The 17,027-nt window shown below is 42.3% G+C and overlaps 1 pseudogene; it reads right to left on the bottom strand.

Moving 5' to 3' along the window:
- Positions 1-266: 266 nt before the first annotated feature.
- Positions 267-15,578, bottom strand: LOC112718976 (protein PROTON GRADIENT REGULATION 5, chloroplastic-like; annotated as a pseudogene).
- Between the last annotated feature and the right edge of the window lie 1,449 nt (positions 15,579-17,027).

The raw sequence follows: 17,027 nt of genomic DNA, 5'->3' as shown, positions 1-17,027 counted from the left end.
TGAAGAATATCATGAATCAATAAAATTGAACTCTTCCTTGTATCACAATTGATATCTAGCTCCTTTTAGTATTTTATATTTTATTTTTATGTATACTAAGAACAAAAATAAGAGAACAATTACTGAAGAATGAAAAATCACAACTAGAAGATATGTGTTCCTAGTGTACATTGTACTGTCAAAATTAAAAGCTATCAAGTTTGGGCATTGAAATTTTATCTTCTACCATGGTAATCACAAAATATGTGAAACATTTGTTAAATATTTCACGCAAGAAATCCAAGCCATTCTCCATTTTTCTTGGCCAACCTGATCAGTCCTTGCCTCTGTTTTGCATCAGCTCCTGTTGATTTGCAGAATTCAGTAATTACTAATATTTCAGAAACAATGATACTCAATTATGTCATGTATATTCACGTTAATTTTATTTCAAATAAATGGCTTAAGAGTACTGTTCTGTCGTCGGTTTCCGGACAAATCGGGTGGTAATCGGGGGAGTGAAAACGCCTCAATCACGGTCGTGCTGGATTTGGGCTTGCCGAGTAGCCGAGCACTTGTTGTGGAAGGAGAGTGAGGGGGTGCCACCTGCAAAGACACTCCGACGCTCTAGTCAGCTAGTGTGCAGGCGGGAAAATGGTTAGGTGGAAGAGTGTGACATACCTTGGGGGAAGGGCAGGTCCTTCCCCATTTATACTGTGTCAGAGGTAGACCCTACAAGGACAGGCCCACCTTCCTCGAAGCTTCCTTACAGCTGCAGTGGAGAGCTGTCAGGGACGCGTGTCCAGGTCGCGTTAGTGAGCTGCATATGACCGACCGTTCGGGTCGGGTATTCAGTGGGTCGGGTTGACCCGTAAGTGGCCTGGGCCAGGCCGTTACAGTGCCCCCACGCGCCGTTAATCGACCGTATGGGTCGTTGGAGGCGAGTTCTCTGTTGTCGCGAGGTCGATCGTTCGTATGAGGGACGCGCTACTCGTATGCGTGCCCGTTCGCAATTCGAGGCATTCTTTTGTCGCCTCGTTTCTCGCGAGGGGCATTAAATGCTCATTAAGGGTCGAAAAAACCCACACGTGCAAAGACTGTTTTGCCCCCAGGCCTTTCGCGCTTCCACTAAAGCGGTTTTAAACAGTTTTACGTTTTGTTCTTCTTCTACTTGCTTTTCTGATCATATTGCCTATTCCTTCTTCCTGCGCTCTCATCACTTAGAAGTTCTTTTCATTGCTCGGGTGCGCTTCATCCTTTTCTGAATTTTCTCGATTCATCCAGGTAGCCACCTTTTTTCCTTTCGCTTCAATGGTTGTTTGCATGTTTGTTATGAGCATTTTTCCTGTGCTTGCTCTTTTCTTGTTGTTCATGGACGCATTTTCATGGATGCATTTTCTTTTTGTTGACTATGGTGTGTCATGGGGGGTTTGTGTCATTGTTCTGGTCTCGGTTTTGTTTGGTCCCCCTTGTGGTCATGGCACGTGGGGTTTCTTTGGGTTTTTTCTGGATTCCGACCTCACGGACTAACCGCGCGGTGCCCCCACTGTAGGTATGCCTCGTGTCGTTAGCCGAGCTTCTAGCTCCGCCGCGGGTTATGACCTGTATGCGTGGGTGGTTTCCGACCTCAGGAACTCTCCCAATCAGATGGGTGAGGAGGAGCTCACGGAATTTCGCCAGGCCGAATATCTTTGTGGGGGTACCGACGAGGAGGCGAACTATGATGTTTATGTCCCCGCCCCTCACGAGCGGCTTTATGAGATTAATTTTAATGCTCCCCGAGTTGCCGATTGGATCTGGTTTTACAAGGCCATGTTCACTCAGGTTGGGGTTCGCATCCCCTTTTCCCCCTTTCAGATGAGCCTCCTAAACCGAATTTCGGTGGCACCATCTCAATTACATCCGAACAGCTGGGCATCCATCCGCTGCTTCGAGATGGTGTGCGAGTACTTAGAGCTGCCGATCTCTGTCGATGTCTTCCTCTTTTTCTTTAATCTAACCAACCCTTCGAAGGAGGGGAGACACAAGAAAGGGTTCATGTCCTTTCGGTCTGCCCAAGGCCGGAGGATCTTTGGTTTGTTCGAGGACTCCTACCACGGGTTCAAGGACAAGTATTTTAAGGTCCGCCCGGTCAAGGGTCGTCACCCTTTTTGGTTATCTTTGGAAAAGGAGCGCCTCATCCCGACGTATTGGAGTTTCGGGGCGGGGTCTAATCCTTTTATCAAGGTTACGTATAAAGGGATGTCGACTGTGGATCGGCGGATAGCCGACATATTGTGGGCGGTTCTTGGGAGAAACAATGTGAATCCTCATCTCCTCATGGGTAATCGGGAGGCCGCCCGAGATTATATCCGTGAGTTTCTCTTGTCGTGTAGTCGCTTGTTTAAATTTTCCATTGCTGCTTCCATTAACTTGTTCATTTTTCAATTTGTTCTGTAGTGGGGCTTTCTGCCGAAGTGACCGGCATGGATAACTTGTATCAAACCTTCCTTCAGGATGACGAGGGTGAGGAGACTGGAGGACAGCAGGCGACGGTTCCTCCAGAAGTGCCTCCTCCCGATGTCGATGCGTCCGCCAAAGCCGCCACCCCGACTTCCGCAACCCCGATTCCTCCAGAAATTCCTATCCCTGGGCACTCGTCTTCCTCTCGTCGGGAGGAAGAGGAAGAGCTGTCCGTCATCCCCACTCCCAAGAGACAGAGGTCCCAGTCTAGTCCTGAGGGGGTTTTGACTGTCATGGAAAGGAATTTTGACGCTGGGACGTTCATAGACGCCCAGCTGCTTCCGGGCACAGAGGACCATTTCCATGGCACCGACCTCTCGGGGTAGGCTCGGTGGATGTACCGCACCCTCCTTCGCGGCGCGGCCATAGCCCGAAAGGCTGAGTTTGAACTTTCTGGTATGGCCTCACTTCGTCGGAAGCTTGAATCTGCCGTTGATGCCAACAACAAGTACAAAACCCAAGTTAAAACGCTTCAGGATCAGTTGGTTGAAGCAGGGAATAAGCTTGATGCTGCCGAGAAAAAGGCTGCTTCGGCAGAGGAGAAATTGAAAACTGCCGACGCCTCTGTATCTCGTCTAACGGAGCAGGAGATGACCTTGAAGAGCCAATTGAGTGCCGCACAAAGTCGGGTGTCCGCTCTGGAGAAAGAGCGGGACGAAGCGGCGGCGGCCGCCAAGGCTGCTCGGGAGGAAGCCGAGTTGTTCAAGCGGAAGCACAAGGAGGTTAAGGAGCAGGGCAAGAATGCAATTTTCGTGACTGAAGATGCCCTCAAGGCTCAAGTGAAGATTGTTTCTCCGGACTTCGACGTGTCGGCAATTGGTATTTTCAAGACCATCAAGGATGGGAAGATTGTTGATATGCCGAAGAAATAATGTTTGTACTATCGAATTCTTTTTGTTGAACCTGTGCTCTGCGACTTTTGGTGCCCGTTAGTGGGTTTATGGGATCGTTTGCCCGCACGTTTAATTCTTGTTTTACTCGCTGTTGATTTACTTCGCGTTTCCGTTTACTCGCGTTGGCCGTTTATGGCGTGTGTTCTTGTTATGGTCGTTTATCGTGTTTTTGACCTGAGGGGCTCCCGGGGTGATCAGTCCCGAGGCCGCGTATCCTTGTTTTTATAGTGGCCGCTCAAAAAGTTAGAAATAATGAGATAACATAGGTAAATATAGCATATGGCAATTGGGCAGGTTCAATCACTGTAACAAAGACATTGAAGTGCTATTACAAAATAAATGGCTTAGGAATAAAACCTCCTTAAGTTATCTGCATTCCATGTCCTCGGGACTTCCTTGCCGTTGAGTCTTTCTAGCTTGTATGCTCCTCTCCCGATTACCTCTTTGATTCGGTATGGTCCTTCCCAGTTCGCTGCTAGTTTGCCTTCTCCCGGGGCGGATGGGCCGATGTCGTTACGCCTCAGGACGAGGTCGTTTTCTTCGAACTTTCTTTTGAGCGCTTTGGCATTGTAGCGTAAGGCCATTCTTTGTTTTAGCACTGCTTCAGCCAGATGGGCCATTTCCCTGGTTTCTTCTATCAGGTCCTTCTCGACAGATTTCTCTACTCCCTTCAGGAGTAATCGTGGGCTCGGCTCCCCGATCTCTACGGGTATCACTACATCTGACCCGTAGGTTAGTCGAAAGGGTGTCTCTTTAGTAGATGATTGCTCGGTTGTTCGGTAGGACCAGAGGACTGAGGCTAGCTCGTCGGCCCAAGCGCCTTTCTTGTTATCCAGCCGCTTCTTGAGTCCTAGCAGGATGATCTTATTTGCGGACTCGACCTGCCTGTTTGTCTGTGGGTGTTCCACCGAGGAGAATCTCTGCTTTATGCCCAGGTCGGTGAGGAATTCTGTGAACTTCTTGTCGGTGAACTGTGTCCCATTGTCCGAGATGACGACTTCCGGGATGCCAAATCGTGTTATGACTTGTCTCCACATGAATTTCCTGCAATTGGACGAGGATATGCTGGCCAGTGGTTCGGCCTCTATCCATTTTGTGTAGTAGTCGATAGCGACTATGAGGTACTTGACTTGCCCCGGGCCGACGGGAAAAGGTCCTAAGAGGTCGACTCCCCATTGCGAGAACGGTCGAGAGGACGTTAGCAAGCTGAGCTCGGAGGCTGGTGCACGATGGAAGTTGGCGTTTTCTTGGCACTTGACACACTTCTTAACGAATTCCTTGGAGTCAGCCATCATCGATGGCCAGTAATATCCAGCTCGGATTAACTTCCTCGCTAGGGCTTTGCCTCCTATACGGTGGCCGCAGCATCCCTCATGGACTTCCCTGAGGACGTAATCCGTCTGGTCGGGGTGCAAACACTTCAGTAGGGGATGATTGAATCCCTTCCTGAAAAGCTGACCCTGGATGATGGCATATCTGGCGGCTTCCCTTCTTAGCTTTTTGGCATCTTTTTCGTTGTCGGGGAGCTTGCCGTTTTCTAAGAATTCGACAATGGGATCCAACCAGGAGGGGTTTAGCTTCGAGAGGTGTAGTGTGACTGCCGGCTCTTTCATCTTTCCTTGGATTAGAGACCGGTTACCCTCTCCCGGTTTGGTACTAGCTAACTTTGACAAGAGATCTGCCCGTGTGTTCCTTTCTCTCGGGACGTGCTGGATCGTGACTTCTTCAAACTTTCGGCTCAAGTCCTTGACTTTTTCCAAGTATTTCTATAGCAGTGAGTCCCTAGCTTGATAGCTCCCGTTCGCTTGGGAGGTGACGATTTGCGAATCGCTGCATATCTCCAACCTTGTTGCCCCGACTTCTGCTGCTCAGGTTAAGCCTCCTATAAGGGCTTCGTACTCCGCTTGGTTATTTGAAACGGGGAATTCAAACTTAATTGACTGTTCGTATACGACTCCGGCCGGGCTTTCCAGGATGATCCCGGCGCCCCCGAACGTTTGGTTGGAGGCTCCGTCTACATGGAGCTTCCACCGTGTGTTCGTGTCTTCGACCGGATCCCCCGCTACTTCCACTAGAAAATCTGCCATCGCCTGCGCTTTGATGGCTTGCCGGGGTTTGTATCGTATGTCGTATTGAGAAAGTTCAATGGACCAGGTCATCATTCTTCCCGCCAAGTCGGGTTTTTGGAGCACTTGCCGGATCCCCTGGTCCGTTCTTACGGCAATCTGGTGACTTTGGAAGTATTGCTTTAACCTCCGCGAAGAGGTCAGGAGTGCCAGAGCTAACTTTTTCAATTTGTTATACCTCAACTCTGCCCCTTGTAGGGCCCTGCTGACAAAATAGACTGGTTGTTGCACCCTTCCTTCTTCTCGTACCAAAACTGCGGCCAAGGCTTCTCCTATTATGGCGAGGTACAGGTATAATGGCTCCCCGTCTTTTGGCTTTCCGAGGACAGGGGGTGCCGCCAGGATTTCCTTGAAGTGTCGAAAGGCTTCCTCGCATGCGGGCGTCCATTCGAACGCCATCCCTCTCTTCATGAGGTTAAAGAATGGTAAGGCCTTTGTTGCCGACGCTCCGAGAAAACGTGATAATGAGGCCAGCCGTCCTGCCAACCTTTGGACGTCCTTGATACTGCCTGGGCTCTTCATTTGGAGTATCGCCTGGCACTTCTCCGGGTTGGCTTCTACTCCTCTTTGGGTTATCATGAATCCGAGGAACTTTCCAGCTTCCATGGCGAAAGCACACTTGAGGGGGTTCAGCCTCATGCCATGCTGCCGGAGGGACGCGAATACACTCGCCAGATCGTTCAGGAGGTCGTCAGGTCGTGTTGTTTTCACGAGGATGTCGTCCACATAGACTTCAACTGTCTTCCCTATGAGGTCGTGGAATATCCTATTCATTAGCCTTTGCTATGTTGCCCCCGCATTTTTTAGGCCGAATGGCATCACCTTATAGCAGAAAGTTCCTCCTGGCGTTATGAACGCCGTCTTGTCTTCGTCTGGACGGTGCATCGGTATCTGGTTGTAACCGGAGTAGGCGTCCATGAAACTTAGATACCGGTATCCCGCCGCAGCATCGACGAGTGCGTCTATGTTAGGGAGGGGGAAGCAATCCTTGGGACACGCTTTGTTGAGGTCGGAGTAGTCTACGCACATTCTCCACTTGCCGTTGTGCTTTTTCACCAAAACTACATTCGAGAGCCATGTCGAATAGTCTACTTCTCGTATGAAACCTGCTTCTAGGAGGCTGGCCGTCTGCTTGGCCACTTCCTCTGCTCTTTCCGCCGACATTTTTCTCCTCCGTTGGGCTACTGGACGTGCTTCCACCTTGACGGCTAAATGATGCGAGATGATTTTTGGGTCTATGCCCGGCATGTCGGCCGGCGTCCAGGCAAACAAGTCCCTATTGGCTCTTATCATTTCTACCAAGGGCTCCTTCAACTCGTGCGGGAGGTTCTTGTTAACGAACGTGAATCTTTCCTCTTCGTCGCCAATCATGAACTTCTCCAGATCCCCTTCTGGTTCCGGTCTGGGTTTGTCGTCTACTCTGGCATCTAGGTCGGCTAGGAACACACCGGATGCCTCCTTGGACTTCTTTCTTAGGGAGAGGCTGGCATTGTCACAAGCGACCGCCGTCTCAAGGTCTCCTCTTATGGACCCTATAGATCCGTCATCGGTAATGAACTTCATGACTAGCAGCTTTGTGTTGATTATGGCCTCGACATCGTTGATCGTCTTCCTTCCCAGAATGATATTATAGGCGGTAGAGTCTCGGAGGATCACGAACTCGGCCATCGCCGATCTTCGGCCCTGGGATTGTCCCACTGAGATTGGCAGGGATATTACTCCGTCTGGTTTGATGAAATGGTCGCCCAAACCAATGACCCCGTGTTGGTGAGTCGTCAGATCGGCATCCCTTAATCCCAGTGCGTCGAATACGTTGCGGAACATGATGTTCGAGTCTGCCCCCGTGTCAACAAGGATACGTTTGACGAGACCGGTCCCCACTCTGGCCGTGATGACCATGGGTGGATTTTCCGGGGCGTCGTCGAACCATTGGTCTTCTGGGCCGAAAGAAATGAATGGAGGCTTCTTAGAGTTTCGCGCCGACGAGGAGGAGATCGACAATATCTTTGCGTCTTTCTTGTGTGCCGATCTGGATCTTGGTGCGGCGTTTTTGGCCGTCACCACGTTTATCACAGTGAGGCCGTGATCTTCGCCTTCTGGCTCTTGTCGCCGCTTTGCCGAACAGGTTTTGCCTTCTTCGTCTTGGTCGCGGTTGCGTCTCCTTGGCTCCCTGATTAGGTGGGAGAACGCTGCTAGTTTACCTTCCCTTATCGCTTGTTCCAGTGCATCTTTTAGGTCAAAACAGTCCTGCGTTAGGTGACCGTAACCTTTGTGGTAATCACAATAAAGGTTTTTGTTCCCTCCAGTGCGGTCTTTGAGTGGTCAGGACTTTGGCAGGATTCCTTTCTCGGCTATTTGTTGGTAAACTTCCACAATGGGAAGGGTGAGTGGAGTGTAGTTAGTGAATTTCCCGACTCGGGGGAATGTCCTTGGTGCCTTGTTTGGCGCCTCCTCCCTGGTATGTTCCTTTTGCCTTTCCCCGTTGCCCTGTTGCCGGGGTTGATTGTAGCTGGACTGCCGTTTGTTGGCAGCTACAACTCGGCTGACTTCCTCGTCATTTATGTACTCTTTGGCTACCGTCTGGATCTCGTGCATCGTCCAAACCGGTTTAGTGGTAAGATGTTTTCGGAAGTTCTCGTTGAGGAGGCCGTTCGTCAAGCAAAGACTGGCCACCGAATCGGTTAGGCCATCGATTTCTAAACATTCATCGTTGAACCGATCTAGGTACCTCCTGGTCGGTTCTCCTTGTCTCTGGGTTACCCCCAGAAGGTTGATCGGGTGCTTTGCCTTCGCTATCCGTGTTGTAAATTGGGCCAGGAATGCGCGACTGATGTCCGAGAAACTGTAGATGGATCCCTGTGGGAGGCTGTTAAACCACCTGATCGCGGGTCCTGCTAAGGTTACCGGGAAGGCACGGCATCTTACCTCGTCCCCCACTCCCTCCAGATTCATCCTGGCCTCAAAGGCCGTGAGGTGTTCTAGAGGGTCTTGAGTTCCATCGTACCTCATGTCCGTTGGTTTGTCGAAATGTTTCGGCAACCGGACTTCGAGGATAGATCGGTGGAATGGGGTGGCGCCCATTATCACAGGTTGTCGTGTCCTCTCGGATCTCCCGTCCCCGTCTTCGCGATCTCTTGCCGCTCGGCGGGTTAACCTGCCCCGGGAGTAGATGATCGTGTCATTTCGTCTTCTCGGGATCGGAGACTCCTCGCGCGTGCTCTCCGCTTTTGTTCGAGATGCAGAGGTACGCCGCGGGTGACTTCGGTGGGAGTCTTCCTCTTCGCTTTCGGGGGATGGGGTGTAGCTGGGATCGGTGGTTCGTCTGTCCCGCTCCCGATCGGCCAACTGTCGCTCTAGGTTCTGGACCCTGTGGCGTAGCTCCTGCATTATTATGGCGCTATCGCCGCCCGTTCCCCCGAAGGGTCGTGTCCTCGTGTGCTGTTCTGTGTGTTGTCGGGGGGACCTCCGCCGCCCCCTTAGCGAGGCGACGGAGGCTGCCCCCTCCGCTCCGGCTCCTCGGGCTTGGTCTCCGGGACCCAGCGCGACTTCCATTTAGGCGCTCCCCACAGACGGCGCCAATGTTCTGTCGTCGGTTTCCGGACAAATCGGGTGGTAATCGGGGGAGTGAGAACGCCTCAATCACGGTCGTGCTGGATTTGGGCTTGCCGAGTAGCCGAGCACTTGTTGTGGAAGGAGAGTGAGGGGGTGCCACCTGCAAAGACACTCCGACGCTCTAGTCAGCTAGTGTGCAGGCGGGAAAATGGTTAGGTGGAAGAGTGTGACATACCTTGGGGGAAGGGCAGGTCCTTCCCCATTTATACTGTGTCAGAGGTGGGCCCTACAAGGACAGGCCCACCTTCCTCGAAGCTTCCTTACAGCTGCAGTGGAGAGCTGTCAGGGACGCGTGTTCGGGTCGCGTTATTGAGCTGCATATGACCGACCGTTCGGGTCGGGTATTCAGTGGGTCGGGTTGACCCGTAAGTGGCTTGGGCCAGGCCGTTACAAGTACCAAATTTTAAGAACAATTTCTTGAACAACATTTTTTATACTTCTAAAATTAAAGAATCTTGAAGCCTATTTTAAAGATTTTCCGCACAAATATCAACTAGAGTTAAGGGTAAGAAAACAGCATTAGATTCAATTATTTTAAATTCAACTTGATCTGTTAACTTTAAACTACTTAAAGTTACTTCAAATATTTTTTTAAAGTTACTTCAAACCCGTTGATTTTTAAGCAATATCATATAATCATATTAGTTGAACAACATCAAATAAAGTTTAATTCATATTTAATAAATTCATCAAATTGGCGGTATATTGCATAATACTGATTCATTTATACCAATATTTCACATAAAATATTTTACATTTTGGTGTATTACCTACTCGTTTTCATACCAAAACATACTGTCTTTCATGTAACTATGGTTTAGTTACGAGCGTAAACTAAAAATTAGGAAAAACTTTTCCCAAATTCGTTTTTTGTTCCATACTTTAGTTATCTTAATATTTTCAAACATTGTGCTATTTTTTAAACTCATTTACCATTCAAAGATTCTTATTCTAACCTCTCTTCTAAGGCTTTGTCTTTGGTGAGGAAAGTATTTTCCAGACTTTGATAGACCAAATAAAAAAATGCTAATTCAACGGCTAGGATTGCATCCGTACAACAAGTGTTAGAAATTCTATGTTTGACCCAAAATTTAATGAATTTGTAAACTGGTTCAATATGCTTTGGTTAGACCAATTATTTAAAAACCGGTTTTTTTTGAAAAATTTATTTTTTTTGGATCAGTTATTTTTTTTGTAACATGGACTTAAAACAATGTAATACAAATCCATATTAATTACTACCCATATTTTAATATTTTAATGATCAAACACTACATATTTTAATCAAACACATATTCTTCTGTACAATTTCTTCTTTCATATTGAAATGTGATTTTTTTTTTGGAAAAACTTGACGAAGTAAATGAAAAAGAGTTTATAATAAATCCCAAGTGATTTAATTTATCATTTCTAATAGGAACAACAATACATATTTTAAAAAAAATTAGAATAATAAACCATACACAAAAATTACAATGATAAATTTTACAATATCAAACAAAAAATATTCTATAATTATTTTAATATTTTCAGTATTTTTTTATTTAATATTATTTTGGACGATAACATTTTATTACTTATGACTCTATTGTTATGTATGATCAAATTTTTATTTATTTTGTCATTTTTAATAAAATTAATAATTCATATTAAAACAAAATTATAATAAAAAATTTAATAAAAAATCAAAATATAAAAGAAAGTATTAAAAATGATAAAATAATTAGGAAAAAAATTATTAAAATCAATAATGATCAACAACAAACCTAAACACACGTTAAGGGCGCAAAAGTTACAGTTTCTTGCATGCGCTTTTAGGATACAAAATTATGTCTACGTTCAGAATAAAAAAGTAAAGTTGCCAAACATCTCAACATGTTTGCCAAACTCACCCTTAAAAGTAATAGTGCATCAAAAATCATAGTGTCTTGTTTGAACAGAATGAGTACATCAGGTAACGGAATTCCTAAAAATATATATACCAACATAATCCACAAAATACTAGTCTGATTAAATAAAAAAATAGCAAGATTGATCAGCTCCAAGCTTCGTTGTGACATCGGACCTGCAATATTGTGACTAGCTCAATTGAGATGACCTCGAACACCCCAACACCTTCGGGCTTGAAGTCAGGGTTGTTTGTGTTCCTATCTTCCTCTGGCTCTGAAATTTCACCAATTTGTTTATGTGAATTGCCTCCTAGCACATCAATTGTAGGCACATTTGATCCAGGGAGACAATATTCTTGCTGCTGAGTAACCTTATCGAATCCTCTATCTCCTCCATATTTCCATTAAATTTTAAGTACACAAAAAATGGCAGTTAAGGATTCCAGTAGTAGCCTCCACTTACACCCTACTTCACAGATAGAAACTGCCTTTTTCATACATCGAACAGCCATCGAAAAAATTTTTTGTGGAATATATCCAAGCAAGAATATAGCACATTTACATGAGATTCAAGCACAAACAAAATGAACCATGCGCAGATTAATTTGTACACTCACGTTGTGAAATATGTAAAGCAACTTTTTCTGTTGCACCTTTTGCTGACCTTGAGGAAGTCTATATAAGAGAACATTATAAAAGTGACCATTAAATTTTATGAGCTAATAATAGAAGCACAAGTGTTCACTGATGCATATACTGTTATGCCTCACCGTAAACTATGTTTTCGTCCCAAGAATTTGCACCATTTTTTATAATTCTTAAAAAGCTTTTTCATCACTTCATCAAAAGCACGATCATCAAGCTGCAATTCATTCAAATAAAATAAAAAAAAATAAAAATAAAAATAAATTAATAGAAAGAAACAGCAGAATAAAAACTATAGGCCAAAGCCAAATGCAAGACAGGTACATGCCATGTTTAGAGGCTCAGGTTTAGGGTGTAGCCTTATATGAGAATTAGCAAGAAGCAGAATCAAATGCTCTCTCTGATTCCTGACGTTGTCCCTCTGCACACAAATTTACCATATGCAATAAAAATTTAAGCAGATTATACAAAAAAAAAGTGAAATGAATAATAAATCATTCTCCTCTAGCATTGCGCGTCGGTCAAAATACATGCCTGGAAACCAAACATGGCTTTAAGCCAATCAAGCAAGTCTAGGTCTCCTATTTTCTGTCTTTGTTGCTCGAAAGATCTAGGCCAGTTCAAGCCTTGTGTGTTCTATAGCGCAGAAACAACAGCTTTAATCTAATAAGGAAAGAAAGTCCAAGAATTCAGTGCAATCCAAATAAAACACAGATAATCAACAACGAAACTTCACTACCAACAAAAGCCATACCTCTTCAAGTTGCATAATGGGTAGAGTATCCTTTCTCAGATATCCAAAATGATACTTGCAAACATGGTTCATTTTCACAAAGATCCCAAAACTCAATCCAGAAAAACATAGTGTCTTACAATCTTATCACATTTGAATCGCATTTTACAGCTAGATCAAGAGTTCGTAGCTAAGAGTTCTGCCATCCTAAACCCACTGTTCGAGAATCGTAACCCTTTTCAATGTTTATCAGGCCTGATAAATCATTGTCACCCTTTTTCACAATTACCAAATTCAAATCAGAGAGGTTATTGAATATGGAAGAATCAAAACACAACACACAAGACTTGAATGAATGCTCTAATCTGAATAAATCAGGTTAGGGACAAGGTTTACTGATTTCATTTTCACTAGCAATTCTCAATCTGAATAAACATGTGAGATGTCCAAAACATGTCTAATTCAGTATCTTTAGTAAAACTATATTGCTTTAATTTAGGTGTCTAAAGCAAATAACAAACCTATTCTTTCCCATATGATTTTCTCCAGAGCCTCCAGCTCAATGAACCTCCTCCGTGGCTTGTGAAAATGCTGCTCAGAGTAAAATTTGTGTCACTTCTTGAAATCATCCTTCATCTACAATCATTTGAACCAAGCTAGATACATAATTAAATAATTTATTAAAAGCCTAGAAACCAACAAAGAGATCAGACTATAATTTTGAGCTACTTGAATATTTAAGAAATTAGATTCTAAACTTTAAAGTAAGCACAAAAAAACAAAGAAACATGATTGATAAAAAAAATTAAGAATTTAAAAACCCTAAATTGAGGGAAAATGTGAAAAGATGTAAAAAGACCTAATATGCACTGATAGATGGACTTGGCCATGCCGGACTTGAAGACGAGAATATGGAGGCAGCACTCGAGGAAGTTCTCGACAGTGAGAGAGAGAGAGAGAGAGAGAGAGAGAGAGAGAGAGAGAGAGAGAGAGAGAGAGAGAGAGAGAGGATGTAATCGAGTTTGTTCTGCGTCTCGTCGAGGAGGTCGTAATGGAACATCCTTAGAGGCTTGGGCGTTGCGACCAGATCTGGAGAGGTGATGAACTGCGGTGGCGACGGCAACGACGACGGCGAGGCGAGCTCTCTCTCCTCTTTGAATCTCTCTATTTTGCTCTTCTCTCAGATCTCCTCAGCCAGCGGCACTGAGTCCACGCCCAAACTGTGCTCCGAGTGCTTCACATCCGCCGGAGTAAAAGCAGAACAAGCGGCAGAACTTGCCGGAGAAGACGACGCAGCGATGACACATTGCAGATCTCCTCCACCATGACGCGTCGTTGGTGCTTTCTTGTAATAAGAAATTCTAAACTTTTTTCAAATTCCTCTCAACCGTTATTCTGCTTTATCTGTGAACTAATCCATACATTTTTTATTATTTAAATTTATAACCCGGTCTTTCAAGGTCAGGAAAGCTCCCTCTTCTAAACATAAAAGATTCTTGGAATTGACTTAGGTGGGAACCTAAAATCAGGATTTTGGTGGTCTTTAAAAAATATATATATAAAATCTAATGTAAAATAACTATTTTGTACTTACTTTTTTCTATTTTTTTCATCTTTTCCAGCAATTTTTTATTTTAATAAATAAAATAATTATAATAATTATTAAAATAAATAATTTAAAAATATTTATCAAAATAAATATCCTTCTCTTATCTCGTTTACACTGTAAATGATATAATTTATATATGTATTTATAAATAATTAAATATAATTTTTTAAAATAATAAAAAATATTGATAATTTAAATTGAACCAAACTCTTAAAAATGGAACGTTTCAAATAATAGGAAAGATGGACGATTTTAAATAATAAGAAAATAAATAATCTATTTTAAATAATAAGAAAGATGTTATGTTCATTTAAAATAAACACGTTAACACGTTTAAATTATTTAAAAGGATTTAAAATGGACAATCCAACTTTTCTATTATTTAAAATAGACTGTTTATCTTTTCTATTATTTAATATCGTCCATCTTTCTTATTATTTGAAATATTCCATTTTTAAGAATTTAGTCCAATTTAAATTATTAATATTTTTTATTATTTTCAAAAATTATATTTAATTATTTATAAGATGCTAACTCATACCAATTAAATGGCATGAAGTTAATGTATAATAAATAAAACAGAAAAAATGAGAAGAAAATTAAAATGGTTATCTCCCACTCTTTTTCTGTTTTATTTATCCATATCAACCTCTCCTAACAATTGGCAAACTACTCCTAACAATTAGCAATGATTATCTCCTACTCTTCATCTGTTTTATCTATTTCCATCAATTTCTCCTAATAATTGACAAACAGTTATCTTCCACTTCTTCTATTTTATCATTTTTTTATTTTCATAAAAAAAATTTAGCCACATATAAATGGTAAAAAAAAATAAAGTGGTAACAAAAAAAGGATAAAATAAATATTTTCAAGTAATTTTTTTAATATATTAATATAAATATGTTTTATAGAATTATCTTTTATATAATAAAAATATTTTAATCTCATCTGTTGATTTAAATTTTTAATGGATAAGATTTATAAAAAATTTTAGACTACTAAGGATCCAAATATTCTTTCCTCACCTAAGAAGCCTCCAAGATTCTTATTCTAACCTCTCTTCTAAACATAAACCTTTTATGGTTGTACACTTGTATTTGCATCTAAGAGTTAGTCTCCTTTCATTTTTTTTTTTGGAGTTTATATCTCGACTCTTATCCGATATCCAATACTCTGTAGGAATAATATATTTAAGTTTTACTTGATTTTTTAAAATGTTACTTTTTATCATAATGAATAATGATACAATATGAAAATTTTCTAATTCTAATAAAAACAAACATAGTTGCAATTAAGTAAAGAAAGTTGAATTTAGACCTGAGAGTGTAAAGCAATGGCTTTGCCTCTAAGTTGCTTGAAATGCTTCTTGCCAATGATGTTGCGTGTAACAACCACAATAGGAGCAAAGATTCCTTTCCCTTCATTCACATTCTTCATCATTGGTTGCATCCTACGTGCTTTTCTCTTTCCCATTCGAACGTGTGACAATTTTACCAGCATACCATATTCTTCACCTGCCATCGAACTTGCCTAGTTTTCATAGAATGACGAACCAACACACCCAGTTGCAGAAACTGAAGTTGCCATTTGATTATACTCTTTTGTTTATGTGTGTATTCATTCTTCTTATGTGACTATTAAAAAAAATGTTGGTGGTATTTGTTTCAGAACCTTGGAGGTTGAGAATTGAGATAGAGAGAAATGGGAGAATGCTGAAATGTCTTATTATTAATATTATTATTACTACCTGTTTTGTCGATTTTTAGCAAATCGATGGTAGTTTAATATTTAGTTTGAGAGCAAAATCTACTCCTCTTTACAAATACCAGTTTTTTAAAAGTGCATCAAAGTGTCTTCGATTAGACGGGTATCGAAATGTAAGAGAAATTACAATTTGTAAAACAATAAAAGAAATGAAGAAATAAGATTTTCGAAAAGAAAATGTACTTAAATTGAAAAGATTGCATTAAAGTTTAAAGAAAGTAATAAAATTCCTTCGACTGGGTCAAAGGGCTTTAGCATAGAATTTAAAATTACTGAAATGTAAACTGGACAAGAAAAATTAAAGAAATGCTTGAAAAGTAAAGTTCACAGAAAGATAAATTGAAAAGATAAAACATGGAAGGAACCCTACAGAAAATAAACTCGATCGCAGACTCAAGACCTCGCAGGGGATGTGAGTGTGCTTGAGTGTTTTCTGAGTTAAAGTTCCAACCCTTATTCCCTAAAACTTTCTAGTATTTATAATCTACTTTTGTAACTGACAATTAATTACAAAAACGCAGCCTTGAATGCACACTGCTTGGTAATCGTTCCCGCCCTTTGGATAATAAACGTTTACTTATAAATTCTTCACGTGGTAAAAGCCTTCAACTTCTCCACTTTCGTAACTGCTCGATCTGCTATTCGAATAATTCATTCGATTACGTATCTCGAATATCTTGTTCGATTAGACCTGTTCGATTCAATAAATTGTCTTGATCGAATTTGTGTCAAATACCTACATCTAATGCCCGCTCGCGCATCTTTTCGACAACCACTAATCACCTCAATCGACCTCTTCACTACTTCAAATTAACCTTCCTTAGTCGAAAATATTTTTCGACTAACAAATTGCCCCCTTGGATTAATGTGTTTGTCTTCGATAGCATTATTTGGAAGATGAAACACTTAATCCAAATTCAAATTTTAATCTCTTAAATTAGTAATAATTACCATTTAACTTTCCCATTAATACTGATCCACTCGACACGTTCCGAGACTTACGCTTTCTGTTTCCACCACTTCTCCTTCTTTACAAAGTTACCTCTTTTTGCATTCCTTCTGCAATAACGACTACAGTAACTCTTCCTTTAAATTCAACATTTTTACCCTTGTTCAATTTTTCCGAACCCTTGCTTTCTGAATTCCACTTGCATCAATCTTCTACACAACCTTTATCTCTTCAAACTTCCTTTTTCTTTGTTCTGCAATGACCGCTTCCTTCTCATGCTGCTGGCCAAGACAAAGGAAAAGGTCACGTTGTACCACCTCCAG

This window comes from Arachis hypogaea, chromosome 2 (assembly GCF_003086295.3).
Source record: "Arachis hypogaea cultivar Tifrunner chromosome 2, arahy.Tifrunner.gnm2.J5K5, whole genome shotgun sequence".
Taxonomy (NCBI): domain Eukaryota; kingdom Viridiplantae; phylum Streptophyta; class Magnoliopsida; order Fabales; family Fabaceae; genus Arachis; species Arachis hypogaea.
This window is presented reverse-complemented; position numbering and strand designations above follow the sequence as displayed.